Source organism: Mustela nivalis (assembly GCF_964662115.1).
Source record: "Mustela nivalis genome assembly, contig: HAP1_SCAFFOLD_262, whole genome shotgun sequence".
Taxonomy (NCBI): Eukaryota; Metazoa; Chordata; class Mammalia; order Carnivora; family Mustelidae; genus Mustela; species Mustela nivalis.
In genome coordinates this window covers 878,716-899,378 of record NW_028136378.1, presented here as the reverse complement: position 1 = coordinate 899,378, position 20,663 = coordinate 878,716, and positions in this window count along the sequence as shown.

Below are 20,663 nucleotides of genomic sequence, written 5' to 3'. Positions count from 1 at the left end.
CTGTTCAGCTCATCTGGTGAATTCTTTTACTGTAAAAAGTATCTTGCCCTTGCAAGGGCAAGGGAAGACCTGAGAAATCCCAGAGATTTCAGCTTGCCACCCAGAAGGAAACCAGGCTATTTGGAATGCTGGAAAGGATTCAGAGTAGGGGAAATCGTCTTGGACATCTGAGACCACCCCCACATTCAGCGGTCCCCTGGACACAAACCCAGACCTTGATACTGATCCTGAACCATGCTCTCAACTCAGACCCCTGTGATCCTCGCCACAGTGCTTTCAGATCAGTGCAGCCATGCCCATAGGCACAAACTCTTAAGCCTAGATTCTGTCCTGAGAGGTCTGTCCCCGACGGCCTGGATCCAAAGCCTCAGAGATTGGGGACAGTGAGGAACACCATAGGACTCACCCTGCCACCCTGAAAGGAACCATGCCATTTGGAACTCCAGAAAGGATTCAGAGGAACTGAAATCTGCATTCCTACCTCTGGACACCCCCATATTCAGCAGGCCCCTGGATGCAAACCTGGAGCTTGACACTCACCCTGAACAAATCCCTCGACTGCCCGCTCCCCCAGAAAGATGGACAGAGTGCTGGCAGATCGGGCCTGCCATGTGGTTGGCCCTAACCATAACCTTTGGTTTGGTTCTCAGATTTCTGACCCCAAAATCCTTGCAGTAGGTGCCCTACAATTTGGGGACACCTGGGCAATCCCAGAGGACTCAGCCTGCCGCCCAGAAGGAAACTGTGCCATTTGGAACTCCGGAAAGGATTCAGAGGAGCAGGAATCCGCATTCCCAGCTGAGGACACACCCGCACAGAGCTGACTCCTGGACACAAAGCCAGAGCCAGACACTCACCCTCACCTACACTGTCAACTCAGACCCTCTCCATGGGGTCTTCAGGTCAGTCCTGCCATGTCCCTGGTCCCTAACACTAACCCTTGGATGGGTTCTGTAATGATCTCCTCATTTCAGGTTATGTGGTGGTTCTACAGGACATTGTCCTGGTGTGGGATCAAACACACTGAAGCATCCCGTGTAAAGTGGCAAACGTGGTAAAGAAATGATGGCTGGGGAATCTGAGTGTGGAGACAGCACGTATTTGTGCTGCTATAACAAGCTGACTGCACTTTGAAATCACCGCAGAGGAAATGACCCTTTCAAACATCCATGTTAGCACGACGACACGGAAGCAGAGAGAACATCAGACTTTGGGATGGAGGCCAAGCCCTCCCAGATCCAGGTCACCCAACATGGAGAGGACACATGTTAGCAAGAGACTCGTGGGAGGATTAAATCATGGGCCCCTGTATCTCAGGTGCAGTAGAAGCAGTGGAGTTGGAATTTCAGTTTTCCACAACGTTCCAGCACAAGCTGGTTAGAACTGTGCAAAAGCAGGAAGGGAAGCCCCAGTAAAGTGGACTGGGGATGCCAGATGGGGAGGCTGGAAGGGGACGCCTGGTGCTCAGTGCCCATGACAGACCCCACATTGCAATCCCCCACAGGAGAGACTCACCAACTTCAGGCCCCACAGGGGCAGCCGGAGGTTCATCTCCTGACTTTTTGTAGGACCTTTGCAGCTCAGCTGGTGAGAATTCTCCATCACCCTGCCTTTCTCCAGGGGACTTTCCTTCAAGCACCCTTCCCAACTTCTTCCTCCTCCATGAAATAATGTTCCTCTCCTTTGTTTCTCGCACTTGCCTGTGATGGGACCGTAGCTTGCTCAGCCCAGACTGCCATTCTCTGCTCTTCCCAAATAAACCCATGCTGCTGGTCAAATAACTGGCAGATAGAGTTTAAGGCAAATTGAACTAATAAATTCAAGAACTTGCAAGGAACAAAATCAATATGCACAAATTAGTGGCACTCCTACGTGCTCGGAAGGAACCATCAGAAAGAGACTACGGAGAACGATCTCATTTACACCTGCATCCAAGACAGCAAGATACCCGGGAGGCCCCTGAACCAAGAAGGTGACAGACCTGTCCTCTGACAGCCCTGCAACAATGACGACAGACAGGGAGGGGGACACACGGAGATGGGGAGGCACTGTGCTCAGGGAAGAACCCACACTGGGAAAATGCTCCTCTCCCCAAAACCGTCTACAGAGTCCTCACTCTGGGTCCTGAATTTCCAGACTCGTCGCAAGCCTGGATTGGGTGTGGACACGGGAAGGACCCCGCAGGGCTGAGGTGGGGGGAGCACAAGCACCGAAGCAGGCGGACGCTCCCTGACTGCAGACCATCTGAGGAGCTCCAGGAACCGAATCCGCGAGCACACAAACACAGACAAGGACCGAGGAGCACCCGAGCCCAGAAAGGGGGGACCCCACAGCCCCGCACACAGCACAGCAGGAGGCCACGTCTCCTCACACAAAACGACGGAAGTCCCAGTGTCTACACAGGGCGCCCTTCCTCTGTGGGGTCCTGAGACCACGAACCCCTTGACAGTCCACTCAGGCGGCTTCTCCTCACCTCCTCCAGCGTCTGGTCCTTAGGAGGTTGGACTGCTGCCAGTGTGGGCGCGTCCTCTACAACGGGTCCGGTCAGTGTGGCTGCAGAGCCACACCCTCCTCAGCTTGTCCTGTCAGGGTGGGAGGCGCCCCACATTCTCCAGAAGTCTCCACAGTGGGTCCTGAAGAGGCGGGGCTCTGGTCCCAGCTGTGGCTGTGCAGCCTGGGCTCAGGGCGGGACCTGCGGTCTGCCGCCCTCTGCAGGCGGTGGAAGGCAGTGCAGGACTGTGGGAGCTCACCCTTCAGTGGAAGGTCCTGCTCCCTCCTGGGGTCCAGCTGATGCCATTTCATTCCGGAAATTCAAGCTGCATGGAGCCCAATCCCCCCCAACTTCCCCCAAATAGCTAAGGAACAATGAATTGGAAACAATGTAAAATTACAACAGTCCTTGACCCAAACAGTGGCACTGAACATGGCCCTGATGCAGACCCACACTCTGACCTCAACTTGGTCTCAAGCCTGGACCCTACCCTAATCCAAGACCCTAACCCTAGCCCCCAACCCAAACAATGTTCACAAGAATCAAAAGGTAGAAACTGCAAATATCCATCAATGGCAAGTGCATAAGCAAAGTGTGGTGAAGGGTTTGAATTTGGGTTCAGGTTCAGGTTTTAGTCAGAGTTCTAGATCAGGCTTTGGGTTTAGTGTTAGGGTGAGGATTTAGAGTGAAGGACAAGGGAACAGAGTTATAGTTTAGGGCTTTCAGTTTATGATTCAGGCTTTAAGACTCAGGGCTTATGGGATAAAGTTCAAGGTCAAATTTGGGGTTTGGCTTCATGCTGAGATTTGGGTTCAGGGTTCATGACTTGGAGGTCTGGTTTAGGGTTTGGGTTCGTGGTTCAGGGCTTGGGTCCAGGGCTCAGGTACAGGCATTGGGTTCCATTTCAGGTTTGGGATTCAGGGTTCTAGTTTGGGCTTTAAGGTCAGCTTAGGTTTCAGCGTTGTTAGGGGTTAAGGTTAGGTTTAGGGATGACACATTTTCTTCAGTTGTCATCATGGACAAAAAAATTCTATCTGAAGTTTCTAAATCAGAAATGTATTTCATCTGGGGGCGCCTGGGTGGCTCCGCGTGTTAAGCCTCTGCCTTGGGCTCAGGTCCTGATCTCAGGGTCCTGGGATCGAGCCTTTCATCAGGCTCTCTGTTTGGCGGGGAGCCTGCTTCCCCATCTTTCTCTCTGCCTGCCTCTCTGCGTACTTGTGATCTCTGTCTGTCAAATAAATAGAATCAGTAAAAGCTATTATATGATCTTTTACAAACCATTTCCTATCTTTGCATTCTCATGTGCCAAGACAGACACGGATTATTTAAAACCCTGAAGAGAGTGCTCTTGCATTTAAATTGCCTGTAACCTTTGTGTAATAGATTTATGATTGATGATAGATTTAGTTAAAATATAACTATTTTAAATATTTACTCTCAGTAAACGATTTCAACCTATGCTCATTTAAGTAACTTGGTGCATAATCCCTTTTCTATTAAACCATGGTGCAAGGACCAATGCACCTTTTCCGAGAGAACCCCAAGCTATTTTTCTAGAATGGCTATATGCCTATATATCAGGCGTCCTGTTTTCACTCCCTTTGTGGAGCACCTACCCTGGATGTCATGTAATAACCAATGACCAAAAGCAAACAAAAAACCCAAACATCCAGGTCCAAGTGCCATCACTGCCTGGAGAAGAGGAGACTGCTCAGACAGATTGCGGGCAGGCATCTCAGCCCTGGCCTGTGCTGGGGAAGCTGGTTCCTGGCTTTGGGCGCAATCTGGAAGCCAGCAAACTGACCCAAGAGTGCAGCTGGTGTTTAGGACTGATGATCTTTTCGCAGCCAGGCCACGCGCGGACACCCGCTCAGGGAGCCAGGCTAGGAGGCTGCGCAGCGCCTGAGCTGGCAATGCTCGCAGCCCGCCAGGGCTTCGCCCCGCACCACAGAGGGGGCCCGGGCCTCGGGAGGGAGGAGGGCGGAGGCGGCGCAGAGAAGGGGCTTTGCTAATTTCCAAAGCGGGAAGTGAGCTCCCGGAGGACTCAGGAGGGAGGGTGGCGGGGGCGGGGCGGGAGCGGCCCGGAGAATGGGCTCTCCTAATTGCCTAGGCGGGAAGTGAGCTCGCGGAGGACGCCGCAGAGAGTCTGGGAGGAGGTGGAGGGGCTGACAGAGGAGGGGCGCGCAGCGCCAGGCTGCTGTGCTGCGGCCCCGTCGGGACTGCAGGACCTACCATGCTCGCCGCCCCTGCACTCCCGCGCTCCAGGCTAGCGCCCGAGGCCGAGGCTGGGCTGTACGGTTCCCCCCGCCTGCTGCCCCTCCCCGCCCCTTGGCTTCTCCCATGTACGCTCTGCTCACAGGTAAAGTGACACCGCGCCGCGCCCTCACCTGGAGCAGAAAACGCGGGCCACTAGCGGGGGGAGGGGGAATGTCCAGGCCTAGCCTCCCGCGAACCCCAGGGCACCAGGACCTCCCCGAACGCCGTGCCGCACCCCGTCCACAAGGGGTCGGGCCGGGGACAGCGCTGCACGAGGTACCCCCCCCCACTTGCAAGCGGGCGGGCTAGCCCCCATCATTCCGCATCCCCACGCGCGTTCAAAGCCGCCTGCATTCCCAGGGCACCCAGAACCCAGAGAGTGAGGCCTTGGGTGCTTTCTTGTGACAGATTTAAGGCAATTCTTTGACTTTGGGACTTCAGAGTTAACATAGTTTTTATTTGAGATCATTATTTTTGTGTGGGGGCCATAGCTTTTCTTTTGACCTATGGTTGTTTTCACTCCCGGTTCTGAAGAAGCCCCTAAATCCTAACCCTGTTGAGGACTCCAAAAGCTCTCAGAGCAGCAGTGCTGGGGGACAGTGTGGACACATGTTTTGGTTTCTCCTCTGGCCTGATTCTGTGGCAGCTCCGCTCTGTCCTCCTCAGACTTCAGAGCAATATGTGAAGAAGTGGAGAAGGGACCAGGGGGTCAGGAAGGTGGCCACCGAAGAGTGACTTCTCTGGAGGGTGGCTGAGCTAGCAAGTGAGCATGTTAGTCCAGCTCTGCCTGCAGTCAGGATGGAGCTGAACAGGGGCCAGGGAAGGGGAGGAGGTGCAGAGAGCAGGGACAAAGGGACCAAAGAGGAGATTCAGATGAAGGGAAGTAATGGGGAGGAAAGAGAAGAAACTCTAGAAGACAGGCATGTAGAAAGGAAAAGGGATGAAGTGGGCATTGGGAAAGGGCACCACCAGGGAAGGAGAGAGGGGAAGGGAAGAGAGAAGAGGAGAGGAAAGGGGAAAGGGAGAAGGGAGGAGTCAGCATGCCAGGGCTCCCCCTGCATCTGAAGAAGAGGTGGCTGGTCCAGCTTGTCAAACAGGGTGCTCACTCTTTGGTCCCAGTTTCTGCTCCCAGTGCTACTGGGCTTTGCAAGGAAGGCAGGCTGTCCCCTGGGACCTACTGGAGCCCACTGGAGCCCACATGAGGGTGGGAGAGGTAAGATGCCACCGGGTCTTGTCCTGAGCTGCTCCAGGCCACCAGCCTCACCACATTGTGCAAGAGGGACCCTAGAACAAACGAAGGACACAGGCCCGCATGTCTGCTGGTGGCCCTGGACACTTAGCTCATCGCAGTGAACCACACCGCCTCATTAACCCAGGCTTTCCAAGCCTCCTTCTTCGTTCCTGGCTTTCATGTCTGTAGGAACATGAGCCAGATCTAACTCATCCTTGACAGACAATTCTGACTCACCCTGTGTCAGATTTTTATTAGTGGCTGTGATAGAGTAAGTTAGCAATGCTCCAACAAACGGACTGTTTCCTCCCACTTGACCTCAACAGTCTTATATATTTTCTTAGCGCAAACATCTTGTCTCCTTCCATTAAGCTCATAACGTGGTCTAATAGTATACACGTGCCTTCGTTTGATGCGAAGCGATACAGAGGTCCTTTTTTTTTTAAATTTTACAAGGTAAAGTCAGTGAACACATCCAACTTGACGAATACGTCTCTAAAATGTCAATCCAGGCAAAGCTTTTTCTGCCTACAGTTTGAAGCCTACGTGCTGACGTTTTTAAAATGCTTTCAGTCCCTCAGTGAGGCTCTTAGAAGCTAGCCAGGGCTTACTACGTGCCAGGCACTGTGTCAGGTGTTGGAGCTAAAGGGAAGGAGAGCTTGGAGGCTGGCTGGGGAGGGACATCCATGACACAACCACAGCTAGAAACGGAGGCCAGTGCTAGAAAAGAGAGAGCAGGCTGCATGGAGAGTGTGTACCATGGGGCTTGTGAGCTCACGAATAAGTGGGAGTAACTGGAGTGGGGAGATGGGGGAGAGGTAGAGGGTCTTCCCATCAATGGGAATCACCTGAGCTTGGAGGCAGGCGCCATGAGGGGTCTCCACAGGAAGAGGGAGGCAGTGTGGTTGAAGGGCAGAGAGATGGGGCAGAACAGGCATCAGTCAGTTGGAGGGGTATGAAGAGACTGATGGGAGGATTATGGGTGCCTTTGGAGGACTGAGAATTTGTTAGAAGATCAGTGCAGATTTCTATGGAGACAAATGCCAGGAACTGATAGGTCTTTGAAAGGTCACTCTGGCTGCCTTTTGGCAAAGGGGTTGGTAAAAGGCACTTGCAGGTGTGAACACACCAGGTGGGAGGTGAGTGCAGGAAATCAGGTGAGGGAGCATGGGAACTTGGTCCGGGGCTATAGAAGGGAGAATAGCCTTTAAGGAGTTCCACAAATTGGCACCAGCTGTGGCTTCATTACAGAGCTGGAAGGGGGAGGTGGGTGTGTCCTGGAGGTTACAGAAATTACATGAGAAAGGGACGTCTTTTTAGATCTCTTTTTCAACTAGAGGAACTCTCACCTTATTGATAGAATTCCAGAGTGGGAACCGATGGACATGAGGACATCTTTGAAATGTCTGAATATGTTCTTCGACAACTTTGCAAGTGACGAGGAGACCTTGACCTTAGGAGGCCTCGGCCCTCTTTGTAGCCAAAAAGATTTCACCTACAGATTTGGGTTCTCCCTTTTAAAGTCAAGGAGACAGTCCTTCCAAAGGACACCTCCTATCATTTTACCCTCTCATCATGCCTCACGTGCTGGGATCTCCAAGACCCTCTGTTCCAGGTTGTGAGTATCCACTTTGGCCGGGCTGGTCTTACCAAGAACACCACCAAAGGAAATCTAGAGCCTGTAGTGCTATTAATAACATCATCTAAGACTGTATTTGCTGCCCTCATGGCCTCTTCCCACCATGACTCACTGAAGCTTTTTACACATTGTATCCATTAAGCTATAGTTCCCAAAGCTCATCTTCTCTACTGCCATTAATTTTTAGGGGACCAGGCAAACCTTAAACTTGTCCCCCTTAATTGGATCCCTGTGCCCCACAATGTCTTTGAATGCCTTTCACCATGATCCGTGAATGAGATCTGAGACCACTGCTGGTACCTAACACTTCTTGGCACCTTGTCTGTTAGGTTGTTGGAAGAGGGGGTGGCTATGGAGGTGAGTGGGGATGGGAGTGGGAGGATTTCTCCCTTCACTTCCCTTTTTGTTTTTTCCAATAATGGGTTTTGAGGGGGAGGGAAAGGTTAACCAGACCATTTATTTTCCATCTCCCATCGATAAAATGTTTACCACTGCCCACTGGAAGAACTTAGATCTTTTGTTTGAATCTCCAGGAAAATCTCCCAAACCCAGACCACCACCATGTGGATTCAGCCATCTTCTGATTCACCTCCAGATTGTCTCCTCCTAACTGCTCAAGCCACAGGTTAAGGGCGAAATGTTCAATGCCCAAGCAAGTAAGTGGGGAACACGTTTATCTAAGCAATTGCATGCAGCTCTGTATCTGCATACAGGGGGTCTCTCCCAAGCCTTTCCAACCTCAGAAAAACAAGACAAAGCCCCAGCGATCTGGGGTATATATTATTCATTCATTCCTGGGTTCAACACTCATGGCGGATCCCCACCAAGACAGTGGGAGAGCAAGGACTGGAGAAATCCTCGAGGCTGAAGTCTGAGGAGGATTTCAAATTCATCAGTTGTGGATAACCCTTGGTGCTCATCATATCACGTGTCCTCCTTAATGCCTATCACCCAGTTACTCCATGTCTCCCACTTCCCTTCCCATGCAGCATCTCTCAGTTTGTTTCCTATAGTTAAAGGTGCCTCATGGTTTCTCTCCCTTTCTGATGACTCCCATTCAGATTTCCCTTCCTTCCCTCTGATCCTCTGTACTACATCTTAATCTCAACAGTCAAGCAGTGGTAGTAATTCAGTCATGGAGTCATGCATATTCTAAATCTGATGAGGTGGATTCCTATACTGCCTTGTCTCTGCTAGAGCGCTTACATTTGTTATATTATTGCTGCTGTGTCCATGTTTCTCGTTCACTGAATGTCTGATAAAAGAATTAGTAAAATGTGTGATTGCAGAAAATACAATGGTCATGGATGATGAAGATTTTCTCCTTGACCAGACTGGAATCAAGTTCCTCTGAGTCCTCTTTCTGTCCAGCCTTGACCTCAGGCTCTACCCACTTAGCCCAGTTTTAGCAAGAAATCTGCTTAGTCATTTTTCAGCAATCTCCTATCCTACTCTTGATATCTGATCAAATTCCTTATCTCTCACCCCTGGTATCTTTCCACTCTTTTTTTTTTTTTAAGATTTATTTATTCTGACAGAGAGAGAGCCTGAGCAGGGGGAATAGCAGAGGGAGAGAGAGAACCAGACTCCCCACTGAGCAGCAAGCCCAATGCCAGGCTTGATCCTGGGATCAGATCATGACCTAAGCCAAAGCCAGAGATTTAACCACCTAAGCCACCCAGGTGCTTCAGTATCTATAACGCTTAATATCTGATCAAATCCCTTATTCCCAGGGCACCTGGTTGATGCAGCTGGTTGAACGTTTGACTCTTGGTTTCTGCTCTGGTCATGATGTCAGGGTCCTGAGATTAAGCCTCACCTCAGGCTCTATGCTCAGTGAAGAGTCTGATTAAAATTCTCTTTCCCTCTCTCTCTACCCTTACCCCTGTTCCCTCCCTCTAAAATGTATTAATAAGTCTTTTAAAAAATTTCTTATCCGCTGATCGCAATAGTTTATGACCCTAGCCTTCCTTCAACAATATTACTGTCCAGATGGTTTAGCCAGAATCCCTTCATCCTTACCCTTGATGTTCCATCTTAATTTTACATTCAGTGACCCCCACCATGCTCTTTAGCTGTAAATCTCCATTTGTCTGAGCTGAGCCAGATTTCTCTCCCATACTATAAAATAAAATCCAATCGGGGACGCCTGGGTGGCTCAGTTGGTTAAGCAGCTGCCTTCAGCTCAGGTCATGATCCCAGCATCCTGGGATCAAGTCCCAACATCGGGCTCCTTGCTCAGCAGGGAGCCTGCTTCTCCCTCTGCCTCTGCCTGCCATTCTGTCTGCCTGTGCTTGCTCTCTCCCCCTCTCTCCCTCTGATAAATAAATAAAATCTTTTAAAAAAAATAAAATAAAATCCAATCGTAGTAGCATCTCTTGAATAAAATCTTCCTTACTGTCTTTAATGGGTGTCACAAATTTTTTTTTTTCTTTAACAGTCAGGAGGGTGCTAATGGAGTACCATGACAAAAGGCCCAACTTCCTATAATGGACATTTCCTTGCTTTACCTGACAAATACTCTTTCTCTCTTCTAAGGAAAATTTCCAGTTCTCAGTATAACTTCCAACTGGCCCAGGGGTGGACAAGTGAGTCAGATGAGACCGAAATGAAAATTCTGTTGAGACACTGGACCTTGGGGATTCAAGCCAAGGACAAAAAAGTGTTGGTACTTCATTATTCTGATGGTCCATTAACTCTTACTTTTTTGATTCCTGTGTCTATCACTGCCCCTGCCTTTTTGAAGATAATGACCATTCATCTGAGTACACGGTTCACAGAATCCCTTTGCAATGGCCCATGCGGGCCAAGGTAGTAGAGCATAATAGATCTCTGTAAGTTTTTAAAAAATGTCTTTGTCCCTGTTGCCCATGGCCATTAAAGACAAAAGGTCAGGGGTAGGGGGATATTGAAAAAGGTGAAGTTCTAGTTACTCACTGATTTTTTGATTGGTAGAGAGAAAGCAACACCTACACACAGGGCCAGTGGGTGAGTGGAGGAAACATCTTTGGCTCTAGGAGGAATGGGGGAAGGAGAAATATTAATATTCTTTGTCTTTGGAACTGCCCCTGAAGACTTCCCCACAGAGGAAAATGACCTAGCGTGACTCTCCTAAACTTCGGCAAGCCCCTTCAATTTAACTGACATCTAGATCTGATACTCCCTGCTGGATAACTCTGATCATTATTTGATTGTTATTTATTTTATTTTAAAATTATTTTTAAAGAAAATTTTAATCTAAATACAATTAATTAACATATAATACTAGTGTCAGACATACAGGTTAGTGATTCATCAGTCTTTTATAACACCCAGTGCTCACTGTATCACATGCCTTCCTTAATGTCCATCACCCAGTTACCCCATCCACCCATCCCCCTCCCCTCCAAGAACCCTCAGTTTGTTTACTGTGATTAAGAGTCTCTTCTGAGGGTTACCTGGCTGGCTCAGTGGGTAAAAGCCTCTGCCTTCAACTCAGGTTATGATCTCAGGGTCCTGGGATCGAGCCCCACATCAGGCTCTCTGCTCCCTGGGGAGTCTGCATCCTCCTCTCTCTCTCTTCCTGCCTCTCTGCCTACTTGTGATCTCTGTTTGTCAAATAAGTAAATAAAAATCCTTTTTTTTTTTAAAGTCTCTTTTGGTTTGTCTCCCTCTTTGACTTCATCTTGTTTTATTTTTTTTCTTTATTCCCCTATGATTCTGTTTTGTTTCTTAAACTCCACATATGAGTGAGATCATATGATAATTGTCTTTCTCTGACTGACTTATTTCGCTTGGCATAATACCCTCTACTTTCATCCCTGTCATTGCAAATAATTGCCATTTATTTTAACTCGACAGAGAAGGCCACTAGAAACAGAGGTGATGTCCCCAGCTCCTGTCCCTCCATGCAGAACATCTGTCAACACCTGTGGACATCTTTTCCTCCCCCCATTCCTATGAATGTTGCTCAGTTGTTACATGGCATGGACAAATGCTGTTGGCTGGTGGCATGGACACACTGGACAAGCTTGGCCTTCGGTAAAACAAAGACTGGATTCAATTACTCAAACTGAAACAGGAATGCTTGGATGAACAAGCCTGCCAGGAAGTCCCACTGGAGGTACTCAACCTATGCCCCTTCCCTCTTTGGACCAAGAACCTGAATTTGAGAGATGAATGGCTTATCCAAGGTTATGGCAAGGTTACACAGAGCTGAAACTAGACACAGGTGTACATGCCAATTGATCAAGGCTGGCTGTGAAATCGAACTGCCTCAAATCTTGATTCTTTTTGCCACTTCTTATTCTCTGACCCTGTTTTTAATAGCTTAGGATGTAGGAATAATAAAAATATCAGCTAATGGGGTATCCTGACATTTTGATATTTTAGTTCTTGTCAGACATGTACCATAATGCTTAGCACATGGATATGTGTGTGCACACACATGCACATGCTTGACACTCAAAACATTGTTCCCTGATATTAACTTTATCAGTGCACTTTGCATCCACCACCAATTGGCTGTTTTGTCACAAACTGATTAAAGCAGAACTGTCAAGTGAGGAACTTCAAAGCCAAAGCATTAAGTGCTTTGAAAAACCAGCACCTGGGAGGATTTGTCTCAGCATCTGTGATTAGAAGGCAGCAAAAAGAGACTTTGGGGACACAGTTCACCCCTTCGTGAAGCAGCCATTCAGAACTTTCTCCGAAGGGCTAATGCCTAATCTTCCAAAGACCAGCAAGAACAAGCTTATGGTCTGTTAAAATCAGATTTTTAAAAGATTTTTATTTATTTCTTTGAGAGAGAGAGAGTGAGAGAGAGAGAGCATGAGAGGGGAGAAGGTCAGAGGGAGAAGCGGACTCCCCATGAAGCTGGGAGCGTGATGCAGTCCTTGATCCTGGGACTCCAGAATCAAAATCAGATTGATTGACTCAATACAGTCAGGGAGGACATTCCTCAGGAGTCACAGAATGCAGGTTGCCATGAGGGAGGAGTCTTTTACAAATCTGGGCTCTCACAGAAGGAGTCTGAAGCACGTGTATGGAAAGCAGAGGTCAGTTCTGGATTAGAAGCTCTTTCTGAGGGGAAATGAGTAGAAGCAGGGATTAACCAGGACTTGGGCTCTGCCTTATTCAGTTCAAGTTGCTGCAACAAATGATGACAGACTGGGTGGCTGAAACAGCAAAACATGTACTATTCCTTGCAGTTCTAGAGACTGAGAAGTCCAAAAGCAAGATCCTGGGAGATCTGATATCTAGCAAGGGACTGCTTCATTATCTATAGATGCCCATATTTCTGTTGTAGCCTTGCATGGATGACAGCTGGCAGAACAATCTCTCAGGTCTTTTCTCAGAAGTGCTTTTATCTCATTTACAAGTGTTCCAATCTCATGACCTCATCACCTCTCAAAGCCCATACCTCCTGATGACACTCCTTGAGGGTCAGGGCTTCAACATCTGAAATGGGACAAGACACACACATTCAGTCCATTAGCAAGTGTTGTCATGAGGACAGCGTAGCTTATCAACTGGGTATCCCCAGGAATCCATGGGACTAGCAAAGCAGAATCTGGGGGCGTCTCTGGTAGGAAAGCAGGAGTTCCCCCAAGAGACAGTCCTCATAGCATTTTACAGAGACAGCATGACCCTTGAGAAACAGTAGTTTCCGTGACCCATACACCAGACTTTATCTCTCCCTGTCCTCCCTGCTGGATTCACAGCAAGCCTATTTCTTTCTTTTCCAGTACAAATGGATTTCCACTCTCTGAATCCTGATGAATTTTTGCTCTTTTGCAGTTAGTAGGTTGTCCCTCAGGATTCTGCATGTCTGGATTTGCAATCGTGGCAACTGCCAAAAATCTAGGGACCTGCGTGGCAGAACCCGGCCTCTACCACTATTGCCCAAGGTAGGGACTCTGGTCCCTTGAGCGTCCTGTGCTGCTGTCAAAGGTCTGTGTGCATTGGCTTATTGTTTTTTTTTTTAAATGTAATTGCTTATACTTGTGTTTGATCATGCTCAAGTGGCCTTGCTGTGGAAATAGTGGCCAAGCTACACCTAGAAGTCACTGAAGAAAGTTCTAAGAACTCCTGGTTGGTATGAGGCTAGAGAGAGAGAGAGAAAGAGAGAAAAGAAATCTGCCTCTCTGCATTTTGCAAGTCCCTGGGCATAATCGGTTGGCTGGTCACTCCTCACACGGAGATTCCAGGCAGGGAGGCCCTCCTGAGCCTCATCTCCCTGAGTTCCTCCTCCAGGAGCAATCCCTAGTTTGAGACCAGGGTTAGGGAAGGAAGAGCAGCAAAGCAGGGTCCAGAAGGAAGGACTGCCTCAGACCATGGAGCACCAGAGGGCCAGGCTGGTACCTTCTCACTGTTGGGGTACAAATGGGCTCAGCTCAGCAGGTACAGGGGTGCCCTTGGCCCCTCTGGTGGGCTTTGCAGTGCCCCAAACTCAGGAAGAAAAAAGGCTGGCTCCGGTGACTTATTTTTGAGTGGGAAGGAGCTGACAGCAGTGGAAATAAACAAGTAGGGAATGATGTTGGAAAGTTGGAGGGTTTGTCCTTTATATCTCAGCTTTCTCTCCTATCTTCCCTTGCTCTGTAGTGTGTTCTCAAAGAAGATTTTGGCATGATATTCCTGTTCACTGATTTACCCCTGAGCTGTGTCTTTTCTGCTGTTCAGCTCATCTGGTGAATTCTTTTACTGTAAAAAGTATCTTGCCCTTGCAAGGGCAAGGGAAGACCTGAGAAATCCCAGAGATTTCAGCTTGCCACCCAGAAGGAAACCAGGCTATTTGGAATGCTGGAAAGGATTCAGAGTAGGGGAAATCGTCTTGGACATCTGAGACCACCCCCACATTCAGCGGTCCCCTGGACACAAACCCAGACCTTGATACTGATCCTGAACCATGCTCTCAACTCAGACCCCTGTGATCCTCGCCACAGTGCTTTCAGATCAGTGCAGCCATGCCCATAGGCACAAACTCTTAAGCCTAGATTCTGTCCTGAGAGGTCTGTCCCCGACGGCCTGGATCCAAAGCCTCAGAGATTGGGGACAGTGAGGAACACCATAGGACTCACCCTGCCACCCTGAAAGGAACCATGCCATTTGGAACTCCAGAAAGGATTCAGAGGAACTGAAATCTGCATTCCTACCTCTGGACACCCCCATATTCAGCAGGCCCCTGGATGCAAACCTGGAGCTTGACACTCACCCTGAACAAATCCCTCGACTGCCCGCTCCCCCAGAAAGATGGACAGAGTGCTGGCAGATCGGGCCTGCCATGTGGTTGGCCCTAACCATAACCTTTGGTTTGGTTCTCAGATTTCTGACCCCAAAATCCTTGCAGTAGGTGCCCTACAATTTGGGGACACCTGGGCAATCCCAGAGGACTCAGCCTGCCGCCCAGAAGGAAACTGTGCCATTTGGAACTCCGGAAAGGATTCAGAGGAGCAGGAATCCGCATTCCCAGCTGAGGACACACCCGCACAGAGCTGACTCCTGGACACAAAGCCAGAGCCAGACACTCACCCTCACCTACACTGTCAACTCAGACCCTCTCCATGGGGTCTTCAGGTCAGTCCTGCCATGTCCCTGGTCCCTAACACTAACCCTTGGATGGGTTCTGTAATGATCTCCTCATTTCAGGTTATGTGGTGGTTCTACAGGACATTGTCCTGGTGTGGGATCAAACACACTGAAGCATCCCGTGTAAAGTGGCAAACGTGGTAAAGAAATGATGGCTGGGGAATCTGAGTGTGGAGACAGCACGTATTTGTGCTGCTATAACAAGCTGACTGCACTTTGAAATCACCGCAGAGGAAATGACCCTTTCAAACATCCATGTTAGCACGACGACACGGAAGCAGAGAGAACATCAGACTTTGGGATGGAGGCCAAGCCCTCCCAGATCCAGGTCACCCAACATGGAGAGGACACATGTTAGCAAGAGACTCGTGGGAGGATTAAATCATGGGCCCCTGTATCTCAGGTGCAGTAGAAGCAGTGGAGTTGGAATTTCAGTTTTCCACAACGTTCCAGCACAAGCTGGTTAGAACTGTGCAAAAGCAGGAAGGGAAGCCCCAGTAAAGTGGACTGGGGATGCCAGATGGGGAGGCTGGAAGGGGACGCCTGGTGCTCAGTGCCCATGACAGACCCCACATTGCAATCCCCCACAGGAGAGACTCACCAACTTCAGGCCCCACAGGGGCAGCCGGAGGTTCATCTCCTGACTTTTTGTAGGACCTTTGCAGCTCAGCTGGTGAGAATTCTCCATCACCCTGCCTTTCTCCAGGGGACTTTCCTTCAAGCACCCTTCCCAACTTCTTCCTCCTCCATGAAATAATGTTCCTCTCCTTTGTTTCTCGCACTTGCCTGTGATGGGACCGTAGCTTGCTCAGCCCAGACTGCCATTCTCTGCTCTTCCCAAATAAACCCATGCTGCTGGTCAAATAACTGGCAGATAGAGTTTAAGGCAAATTGAACTAATAAATTCAAGAACTTGCAAGGAACAAAATCAATATGCACAAATTAGTGGCACTCCTACGTGCTCGGAAGGAACCATCAGAAAGAGACTACGGAGAACGATCTCATTTACACCTGCATCCAAGACAGCAAGATACCCGGGAGGCCCCTGAACCAAGAAGGTGACAGACCTGTCCTCTGACAGCCCTGCAACAATGACGACAGACAGGGAGGGGGACACACGGAGATGGGGAGGCACTGTGCTCAGGGAAGAACCCACACTGGGAAAATGCTCCTCTCCCCAAAACCGTCTACAGAGTCCTCACTCTGGGTCCTGAATTTCCAGACTCGTCGCAAGCCTGGATTGGGTGTGGACACGGGAAGGACCCCGCAGGGCTGAGGTGGGGGGAGCACAAGCACCGAAGCAGGCGGACGCTCCCTGACTGCAGACCATCTGAGGAGCTCCAGGAACCGAATCCGCGAGCACACAAACACAGACAAGGACCGAGGAGCACCCGAGCCCAGAAAGGGGGGACCCCACAGCCCCGCACACAGCACAGCAGGAGGCCACGTCTCCTCACACAAAACGACGGAAGTCCCAGTGTCTACACAGGGCGCCCTTCCTCTGTGGGGTCCTGAGACCACGAACCCCTTGACAGTCCACTCAGGCGGCTTCTCCTCACCTCCTCCAGCGTCTGGTCCTTAGGAGGTTGGACTGCTGCCAGTGTGGGCGCGTCCTCTACAACGGGTCCGGTCAGTGTGGCTGCAGAGCCACACCCTCCTCAGCTTGTCCTGTCAGGGTGGGAGGCGCCCCACATTCTCCAGAAGTCTCCACAGTGGGTCCTGAAGAGGCGGGGCTCTGGTCCCAGCTGTGGCTGTGCAGCCTGGGCTCAGGGCGGGACCTGCGGTCTGCCGCCCTCTGCAGGCGGTGGAAGGCAGTGCAGGACTGTGGGAGCTCACCCTTCAGTGGAAGGTCCTGCTCCCTCCTGGGGTCCAGCTGATGCCATTTCATTCCGGAAATTCAAGCTGCATGGAGCCCAATCCCCCCCAACTTCCCCCAAATAGCTAAGGAACAATGAATTGGAAACAATGTAAAATTACAACAGTCCTTGACCCAAACAGTGGCACTGAACATGGCCCTGATGCAGACCCACACTCTGACCTCAACTTGGTCTCAAGCCTGGACCCTACCCTAATCCAAGACCCTAACCCTAGCCCCCAACCCAAACAATGTTCACAAGAATCAAAAGGTAGAAACTGCAAATATCCATCAATGGCAAGTGCATAAGCAAAGTGTGGTGAAGGGTTTGAATTTGGGTTCAGGTTCAGGTTTTAGTCAGAGTTCTAGATCAGGCTTTGGGTTTAGTGTTAGGGTGAGGATTTAGAGTGAAGGACAAGGGAACAGAGTTATAGTTTAGGGCTTTCAGTTTATGATTCAGGCTTTAAGACTCAGGGCTTATGGGATAAAGTTCAAGGTCAAATTTGGGGTTTGGCTTCATGCTGAGATTTGGGTTCAGGGTTCATGACTTGGAGGTCTGGTTTAGGGTTTGGGTTCGTGGTTCAGGGCTTGGGTCCAGGGCTCAGGTACAGGCATTGGGTTCCATTTCAGGTTTGGGATTCAGGGTTCTAGTTTGGGCTTTAAGGTCAGCTTAGGTTTCAGCGTTGTTAGGGGTTAAGGTTAGGTTTAGGGATGACACATTTTCTTCAGTTGTCATCATGGACAAAAAAATTCTATCTGAAGTTTCTAAATCAGAAATGTATTTCATCTGGGGGCGCCTGGGTGGCTCCGCGTGTTAAGCCTCTGCCTTGGGCTCAGGTCCTGATCTCAGGGTCCTGGGATCGAGCCTTTCATCAGGCTCTCTGTTTGGCGGGGAGCCTGCTTCCCCATCTTTCTCTCTGCCTGCCTCTCTGCGTACTTGTGATCTCTGTCTGTCAAATAAATAGAATCAGTAAAAGCTATTATATGATCTTTTACAAACCATTTCCTATCTTTGCATTCTCATGTGCCAAGACAGACACGGATTATTTAAAACCCTGAAGAGAGTGCTCTTGCATTTAAATTGCCTGTAACCTTCGTGTAATAGATTTATGATTGATGATAGATTTAGTTAAAATATAACTATTTTAAATATTTACTCTCAGTAAACGATTTCAACCTATGCTCATTTAAGTAACTTGGTGCATAATCCCTTTTCTATTAAACCATGGTGCAAGGACCAATGCACCTTTTCCGAGAGAACCCCAAGCTATTTTTCTAGAATGGCTATATGCCTATATATCAGGCGTCCTGTTTTCACTCCCTTTGTGGAGCACCTACCCTGGATGTCATGTAATAACCAATGACCAAAAGCAAACAAAAAACCCAAACATCCAGGTCCAAGTGCCATCCCTGCCTGGAGAAGAGGAGACTGCTCAGACAGATTGCGGGCAGGCATCTCAGCCCTGGCCTGTGCTGGGGAAGCTGGTTCCTGGCTTTGGGCGCAATCTGGAAGCCAGCAAACTGACCCAAGAGTGCAGCTGGTGTTTAGGACTGATGATCTTTTCGCAGCCAGGCCACGCGCGGACACCCGCTCAGGGAGCCAGGCTAGGAGGCTGCGCAGCGCCTGAGCTGGCAATGCTCGCAGCCCGCCAGGGCTTCGCCCCGCACCACAGAGGGGGCCCGGGCCTCGGGAGGGAGGAGGGCGGAGGCGGCGCAGAGAAGGGGCTTTGCTAATTTCCAAAGCGGGAAGTGAGCTCCCGGAGGACTCAGGAGGGAGGGTGGCGGGGGCGGGGCGGGAGCGGCCCGGAGAATGGGCTCTCCTAATTGCCTAGGCGGGAAGTGAGCTCGCGGAGGACGCCGCAGAGAGTCTGGGAGGAGGTGGAGGGGCTGACAGAGGAGGGGCGCGCAGCGCCAGGCTGCTGTGCTGCGGCCCCGTCGGGACTGCAGGACCTACCATGCCCGCCGCCCCTGCGCTCCCGCGCTCCAGGCTAGCGCCCGAGGCCGAGGCTGGGCTGTACGGTTCCCCCCGCCTGCTGCCCCTCCCCGCCCCTTGGCTTCTCCCATGTACGCTCTGCTCACAGGTAAAGTGACACCGCGCCGCGCCCTCACCTGGAGCAGAAAACGCGGGCCACTAGCGGGGGGAGGGGGAATGTCCAGGCCTAGCCTCCCGCGAACCCCAGGGCACCAGGACCTCCCCGAACGCCGTGCCGCACCCCGTCCACAAGGGGTCGGGCCGGGGACAGCGCTGCACGAGGTACCCCCCCCCACTTGCAAGCGGGCGGGCTAGCCCCCATCATTCCGCATCCCCACGCGCGTTCAAAGCCGCCTGCATTCCCAGGGCACCCAGAACCCAGAGAGTGAGGCCTTGGGTGCTTTCTTGTGACAGATTTAAGGCAATTCTTTGACTTTGGGACTTCAGAGTTAACATAGTTTTTATTTGAGATCATTATTTTTGTGTGGGGGCCATAGCTTTTCTTTTGACCTATGGTTGTTTTCACTCCCGGTTCTGAAGAAGCCCCTAAATCCTAACCCTGTTGAGGACTCCAAAAGCTCTCAGAGCAGCAGTGCTGGGGGACAGTGTGGACACATGTTTTGGTTTCTCCTCTGGCCTGATTCTGTGGCAGCCCCGCTCTGTCCTCCTCAGACTTCAGAGCAATATGTGAAGAAGTGGAGAAGGGACCAGGGGGTCAGGAAGGTGGCCACCGAAGAGTGACTTCTCTGGAGGGTGGCTGAGCTAGCAAGTGAGCATGTTAGTCCAGCTCTGCCTGCAGTCAGGATGGAGCTGAACAGGGGCCAGGGAAGGGGAGGAGGTGCAGAGAGCAGGGACAAAGGGACCAAAGAGGAGATTCAGATGAAGGGAAGTAATGGGGAGGAAAGAGAAGAAACTCTAGAAGACAGGCATGTAGAAAGGAAAAGGGATGAAGTGGGCATTGGGAAAGGGCACCACCAGGGAAGGAGAGAGGGGAAGGGAAGAGAGAAGAGGAGAGGAAAGGGGAAAGGGAGAAGGGAGGAGTCAGCATGCCAGGGCTCCCCCTGCATCTGAAGAAGAGGTGGCTGGTCCAGCTTGTCAAACAGGGTGCTCACTCTTTGGTCCCAGTTTCTGCTCCCAGTGCTACTGGGCTTTGCAAGGAAGGCAGGCTGTCCCCTGGGACCTACTGGAGCCCACTGGAGCCCACATGAGGGTGGGAGAGGTAAGATGCCACCGGGTCCTGTCCTGAGCTGCTCCAGGCCACCAGCCTCACCACATTGTGCAAGAGGGACCCTAGAACAAACGAAGGACACAGGCCCGCATGTCTGCTGGTGGCCCTGGACACTTAGCTCATCGCAGTGAACCACACCGCCTCATTAACCCAGGCTTTCAAAGCCTCCTTCTTCGTTCCTGGCTTTCATGTCTGTAGGAACATGAGCCAGATCTAACTCATCTCTGACAGACAATTCTGACTCACCCTGTGTCAGATTTTTATTAGTGGCTGTGATAGAGTAAGTTAGCAATGCTCCAACAAACGGACTGTTTCCTCCCACTTGACCTCAACAGTCTTATATATTTTCTTAGCGCAAACATCTTGTCTCCTTCCATTAAGCTCATAACGTGGTCTAATAGTATACACGTGCCTTCGTTTGATGC